The sequence below is a fragment of the Perognathus longimembris genome, chromosome 12 (genome assembly GCF_023159225.1).
Source record: "Perognathus longimembris pacificus isolate PPM17 chromosome 12, ASM2315922v1, whole genome shotgun sequence".
Classification (NCBI taxonomy): Eukaryota; Metazoa; Chordata; class Mammalia; order Rodentia; family Heteromyidae; genus Perognathus; species Perognathus longimembris.
Window position 1 is genome coordinate 21972069 of NC_063172.1, and position 7756 is coordinate 21979824.

Consider the following 7756-nt stretch of genomic DNA (forward strand, 5'->3'; position numbering starts at 1 on the left):
GTACCAAAATTAAATACAATGACACCAGAGATAAACCATAGGGGGGAAAGGAAAGAAAAAAGAAATAACTTTACATAGTACATTAAGAACAACAACAGGTATTTTACAAACTGGGAAATTAGAATTAGCAGAAGCCCAGTAAATCGGAGGGAGGAAAAAAAAAAAAAAAAAAAGAAGAAGAGGAAGAAGAAGCAGAGGCAAGCCCGAGAAACTTGAAATCGTTATTTATTTCCTGTCCTCCACTAGAGTTGCCGGAAAGCCGTCATGACCACCCTCCAAGTCACAAAGCATCCCCGCCTCCGAGGTGTATCTCCCACTCCTAGCAAGATTCCCATCTGCTCTCAGAGACGCCCACTGGACCAGGAGAACCAGGATCCAAGGATCCTGGTGCAGAAGCCATCGCTCAGTATTCAGCGCTCTCTGGTTGATTCAGCAAGCCCCAGGTTGAAAGCCATGCACCAAACAGAGAAATCACAAAGTTTGGTGGGGAATACTCAACAATGGAACCCGTTGAAAGAGCTCAAGCCTAGCCCTGGGGGACAAAATGTGGGGCCTGGGCCCCCTCCCCAGACAGAGTCTCCAGCGGCCATAGAGTTTGTGGCTGACCCTGCAGCCTTGGCCACCATCCTGTCAGGTGAGGGGGTGAAGGGCCATTCCCTGGGGCGCCAGTCTAGTCTGGCTCGAAGAGTACTGGTTGGAGGGAGCAAGGGAGGCACCGCCCGGAGAGGTCAGAATGCTCAGGTCTCTGCATACCTAGCCCCCAGGCCCCCCATCCACCGACTGGACTCTGCTAGGGCTTCTTGCTTCTCAAGGTTGGAGGGGCCAGGACCTCGAAGCCAGACTTTGTGCTCCCAGAGATTAGAAGCTTTGTCCCAGTTTACCGGAGCTAAGAAGAGAGGCAGGTGGCAGCAGCTGGACTTCAATGAAACAAGGCTCAAGATTGCTCCTGGAGACCCCGGTGCAACCTGCTTCCTCTCTCTCTCTGAAGAACATGAGATTATCCCTCACTCAGATGAAGGAGGAGGAGCCCTCCTGGGTTTGGCCCAGAGTGTACCATTAAGAGAAACACGAGAGATAACACATGCCTGGGTCAGTGGTGAGTCTCATGTGATGCCCTCCCCTGCCCCTTTGGCCCAACCTATGCCTGGCTGTGTGGTGCCACCTTCTGTCACCCACCCATCACCCTTTGGACGAGCTCAGCGGGTACTATCTCCTGGCCTCCCAACTCTGACCCCATATTCTAAATCATTGCGACTTGTTGCAGTTCGACCAGAAGTCCAATTCACTCCCATCTGATCAGTCCCCAGAGTTCAGCAGGCCCGGTGGCCCAGTGGACTCTCTCCTCAATCTTGTCCTGAAGAGCCTGCCACACCCTGGGAGCAGATCACTGTACAGTTGTTTAACCAGGACGGTTATGTCAGGATGCAGGAGAGGTCTGGATACCCAACTACGGCAAGTCCTTCTGGATCACATCCCGATCAAAACCCCAGCCTCCAAGAACTAAAGACCAGGTCTGCAAAAAAAACAAAAACAAAAACAAAAACACTTCTTGTCAAATGGTATTACTTCTTGTCAAATGGTATTTGCCACAGGTTTTGGTCAGTGACCTCATATTATGTAACTAAAACCAACTACTCAACATATAAAGGTCAAAAATAGACCTCTCAGTGGATCACAATAGCTCAAAAGCTATGTATGTATGATTATATAAGACAAGGATAAGCAAACTCTATTGTTGACGTTATATTTAAAGTCCTAGGTGAATTTCTTTTGGCATATGCCACGTGGCTACTGTATATGTTTTTGGTACACTGTGTAATGTATATATGTCTACCTGATCTAGGGACAGGAAAGAAAAACAGGGTGTAAGATATCACAGGAAACGTACACACTGCTCTATTATGTAACTGTACCCCTTTTGCACAACACCTTGTCAAAAATTTTTAATAAATAAATTAAAAAAAAAGAACTAAGGATGCAGCGCATCAGTGTCCTGCAGCAGCTGTTGCGACAGGAGATGAAGGGACTGGCAATGGGCAAATGTGTTCCTCTTAATGGAGGCTCCCCTCTGGACATGGTTGAACTTCAGCCTCTACTGACTGAGATTTCTAAAACTCTGAATGCCCCAGAGCATAATTCTGGGACACCCTCCCTTCCTGGACTGTCAAAGCACTCTGGGCTGCCAGAACCCTGCCTTCCAGAGAAGTATGAAGAACCACAGCCCTTTTCTGGAGTAGAGGCTGAAGTGGCACCGTTTTGCACTCCACCAGGGCCTGGGGCCCCAGAATCTTGTTGTAGGTTTGGGCCAGAGACACCAGCGTTCTCCCTGGAACAGCCTAAGATTCCAGACCCTTGTACTTCAGCACTGCCTGGACTCCTTCATTCTAGTCCCCATGAGCAACAGGCTGCATTCCCAGAGGCCTGCCCTCCGGTCGAGCAGGGGACATCAGTATCTTACTACTCTCTGGAACCTAGAAGCCCTAATTCCAGCCTGTGGCTCCGCTGCAATCAGGGGACACCGGCAACCACAAGCCTAACTTTCTCTTCCCAACGCCCACTTTGTGCCAGCCCCCCTCCACTCACTTAGGTCTCAGAAGCTCCCGACAGGTCAGGCAGGCCCCAGCTGTCTGGCTCCTTGAACCCTGGCCCTGAGGCAGCGCCTCAAAGCCTGTCTCACTGCCATCCACCACTTGCATGAGGCCCGCCTAGATGACGAGCGTGCCTTCTACACCAGCCGGACCCCTCCCCAAGGCACCACTAGGGTCTGCACCAACCATGTGGCAGAGTTGGTTGAGTAGCAAGAAGCCCTGCGTTTTATTCCAGTTGGTTCTACAGCATCTAAGGATTCTGTATCATGAAGCTCCAGCCTTCACCTGCACCTGCCCTTCTGAGCTCATCTTTTCCTTCTAGCCCTTATTTATTGTTGGACTACCAGTAGAACTCAGTGATAGCACCCTTTTAACCTTTAATAAAGTTTATAAAGTAAAAAAAATAAAAGAATAACAACAAAGAAAAACCTCTTCTTTCCATGTCGTGGAGTTCATTTCACATAGAATCAATGATCATATGTACATAGCTATGGAGATATTGTGATCCTCTATTAGAACTGCCTGTCTAAATTCCCCTTTCATTTATCTTTGTATTGTGTCTACCTTACTGTAGATCAAGGTTTCTTCATTAAGAACTACATAAATATTAAAATTTAATTTTACTTTATTTGTGGTTGAACAGACTTATGTAGGGATATCTTCTTTCAGATAACTGTTTCATTTCTACTTCTGCCCTTCTGATACTTTATTGCTCTTCTACTATAACGTGTTGTTCATATGTTTCTGCACTCTCTAGGTAGAATCTGATGTAATTCCTGGCAGAAGGTTTCAGAGGTTCCAGGCTGTTGAATTCTGGCACCAGGGGCTTTGGAGGAAGTCAAGCAGATCTTTCATAATAAGAAGTTGTTGAAAGGTGCTTTATGCACTTCACAATATCTGTGAAGCTACTCAGTGGCACATCCTTCACAACCATGTTGTCTCATTTGCAAATGAGTCTCTTCCTGGACCTTTGTGATCCTATGAGTGCCACATTCTTCATAACCCAGTCATCATTGGTGGCTTGCCTGTACCTCAAGCATAACCACCACCAAATTACAACACACAGAGAACATTTTTGAAAAGAGAAGGTACATCTCTTTCAAGATATTTTCTTTCTAAATTTATTTTACATGTCCAGAATATTTTAGCTGTAGTATGCTACCCATTTGTTTTTGCTTCATTTAATTTTTTATTTATTGGACATGAATTGGGTGATTCATTTTCTTCTTCTACCTCTTTTATTCTAGACAGTAAAATGTATTATTCTTCAGAGAACATCTCCATGGAAATTGTATCTAAACTATGCAAAAGTTGTTTTGACCACTGAACATTGTTATTTAACCTTCAGTGATAATTACCAACTTGATATCCCATTCAGACAAGGAAAGACAGCAGGTTACCTTTTTCTTGTAGTTTCTCTGCTTTGTTTTAAACAATTGATCTTAATCATGGTTTGTAATAAAGTGTCTGGTGAGATAAATTGTTCTAAACTTTCTTATCATAAGGATGACCTTGCTCATTAACTTGAGGCTACACATTATGTAAGGACAATATATTATTAAACTTATGTGTTTATTTCAGGGAACCAGGTTAGAAACTATTGACTTTCAAAAGAAAAAAAGAGGGCTGGAGATATAGCCTAGTGGCAAGAGTGCCTGCCTCGGATACACGAGGCCCTAGGTTCGATTCCCCAGCACCACATATACAGAAAACGGCCAGAAGCGGCGCTGTGGCTCAAGTGGCAGAGTGCTAGCCTTGAGCGGGAAGAAGCCAGAGACAGTGCTCAGGCCCTGAGTCCAAGGCCCAGGACTGGCAAAAAAAAAGAAAGAAAAAAAGACATACTATTATACGTCATTGCTACTCACTCTAAGAATATCTAAAATTTATAAGATTTCAAGTACCCTTATTCAAAGAGAGACAAGACAGAAATGAGATAAATTATGGCACACAAATCAACTTGTAGGTCCCTAAAGAAAATAGAAACTTCTGATTATGTCAATTGATGACAATCATCGCTTAAGCTGGAGATATTTGTCCAGCATCTAAAGTCCCAATTGTGTATATCATATGATATTGTTAGGCTTCAGAAAATCAAAACAACTATGTATAAACTTGCCCAGGTTCTGTCTGTCATGCCAAATAAGCGTGGGCTCATTTACCCACTTGTAAATTGGGTTGTTGAGTCTTTAAAAGTTTCATTTAAAAAATTCTCCTGCATATTCTTTATTAATTCCTTGTCGGATGTAGGGCTAGGAAAGATTGTCTCTAATTTTGCTGGCTTCACAGCGGTAACTATTTCCTTTGTTATGTGGAAGCTTTTTCACTTTGATTCAATCCTATTTGTCAAGCCATGCTCATTCTTTCTGAGTTGTTAAAGAACTATTCAGGAAATTACTGCCTGTGCATTTATGTTTCAATATTTTCCCATAATAATCTCAATGTTCCTACATTAAAACCCTGGTCCAATTAAACTAAGATAGGTACAGAGTGAGAGACAGGGATCTATTTTGAGTCTTGTATATGTGGAAACAGCCTATATGCCCTGTAAGTATGAATAGAAAACCAAACATGGTACTAAACATAACAGAGTATATACATGTGAGTGTGTGAGTGTGTGTGTGTGTGTGTGTGGTGTGTAACTACACCATAAACAAAGCAATTAAATCATTTGGGAGAAAATGTCTAGAACTAGAGATCATGGTATTAAAGGAAGTAAGGTGAGTTCTGAATAGCAAAAGTCATATATTTCTTCTCATATGAGGAATCTAGTCCTAAAAAGATGTAATGCAGAAGAGACAGAGACAGAGAGACACACACAGAGAAAACCATGATTGTAATTTGTACCTTTGGAACTATTTGGGTGAGGGGTGAAGTAGAAGTAAACAGGGTATAAGAATGATGGAGGGTATAAAAATAGAAGGGAAGAGAAATGTGGAAAGAGAAGACAATAGAAGGGGTTAATCTATTATATATCCATGTATGAAATATAATAGTGAAATCCATTGGTGTACACAAAAGAAAATTAGTAGTAATAATGTAAAACAAGCTCTACTGTGGTTAGTACCAGAGGGCCGGGGAGGGGTATAAAAATGAAAATGGCCAAAACATTTTGTGTACACTTGTGAAAATTGAACAATGGAAATACATTTGGTCAGCACTGTATCAATAGTTCCCTTTATAAATAGTTTTATAATCTTTGTGTAGTTGTACAAAGGAGTTGCCATTCAAAATGCAGTTTGTAAGCAAAATACATCTTAGTCAGTCACCCATCCCTCCCAGGCCACCCTTTTCCTAATTTTCTCACAAAATTAAGTTTGTATGATATGTATGGGATTTTCTTTACTGCATTCTCTCCTCCCCTCCATTCTCATTTTTCATCTACTCACCCTTCCCATAACCTTTGTTGACCTTTGATATAACATTTGTATGGAATTACATTGAGTCCTTCAAGGAATCTACACTATTTCACTTAATACATTGTGTACACTTGGTATAATCCAAAGTAGTTACTTATAAGTTTATAAACTAATTTTGGCTTTCACATAAGAGGGCAAACATATAACCTTCGTCTTTGTGAGTCTGGCTTACTTCACTTAACATTTTTTTCCAGGTCCTTCCATTTCTTTGCAGATGGTGCAATATCATTCTTTCTAATGGATGAGTAAAAACCCACTGGGTATAGATACCATAGTTTCCACTCCATTTGTCCATTAAGGGGCATCTGAGCTGATTGTATATTTTACCTGTATAAATAGTGCTCCAATGAATATGGTTGCACTGTTTTAAGATAGGAATAGGGAGAGTTGTAGAGGGGATAATGTAGGGGGTCAGGGAATGTTGTGTGCATATATGGAAATGTTACAATGAATTTTCCCTAGTAAACAAATATGCACCAAAAAAATGTTAAGGAGAGTAAATGGAACATAAGTCTGAGAACAGGTTATCACTGTGTTAATTCCTTTGTATATTTAACAACATTGTCAAGACATATTTTATAAATAATGATATTTATGTATTTAAAATGTATGATTTTTGTAGCTTTATTGACTGTCCAGCCACAATCATAAATAACTTTTAGAATCACTTTCCTCTCCTCAGTTTCATCTTTCACACCTGTTTACTACTTTCAGCCCAAGAAATGACAAATCTATTTTCTGATGCTGCAAATTTGCCTTTCAAGGCACTAGATGTAAAGAGATTTGTATAAAATATAGTCTCATGTCTGTAATATCTAATATAACATAACCTTTTTGATGTTTGTCTATGATGTAGCCTGTGCCAGGAATATTCCTTCTTTTTCCTTTCTTTTTCCCTCCCCCTCCCGATTACCCTCCTCCTCTTCTTCTTCCCTTTCCCCTTCCTCCTCCTCCTTCTTCTTTTATTGTTATTGTTATTGTCATCACCATAATTATCAGACTACTATTATTATTATTATACAGTACTGAGATTGAACACATTGCCCTGTATATTCTAGTTGAGTGCAATGCCACATGAATTATGTATTGTTTGGTTTGTATTTTTTTTTAGATAGGGTGTCAATAATTTCACTTGTGCCAGCCTCTAACTCAAGATCCTCTTATATCTACCCCTTAGATATTTTTTATTTGATGTGGCCAGACCATTTTCTCTGAATTTTTTAGCTCAATAACTGTAATACAACTTAAGACACTTTTAGAGCACAGCTGTCATGAAAATGCATGAAATTCTGTTTTCCAAAGATAAGTGGGAAAATTAGACAAAGCCCCAGAAGAAATATTATTTTCCTATCAATGTTCTAAAATATTGCACTTTATAACCCAATTATCTACAGGCAGTGCTTTTGAGCACTCAATACTGTTGTTCACTACTATCCTGACAGCTTCAATTTTCTATCTAGAGTAATAAAGAAAAGTTTTAAAATGTGTCTATCTACATGCAAAAAAAATAGGTACAATAAAATATTTTTAAATCATAGTTAATTGATTAATTATGTGAGTCTACACATTTGCCTCTAGGATGATTTTTTAAATTCCAACATGTAATAAATTTATTCTGTTGAAAAAATCTAACTTAAAATTTAAAAATAAATTAACCTTTTCAAAATCAATGAAATTGATAAAGAAAAAATAAGGAACTTTTCCAATTAGTTGTAAATAGGCCTCAAAATATCTGATTTTTGTGTTTTAATT

The 7756-nt window shown here is 40.3% G+C and overlaps 1 pseudogene; it reads left to right on the forward strand.

Annotated features, from left to right (window-relative positions):
• Positions 1–201: 201 nt before the first annotated feature.
• On the forward strand, positions 202–2895 carry LOC125360591 (annotated as a pseudogene).
• The last annotated feature ends 4861 nt before the right edge of the window (positions 2896–7756 follow it).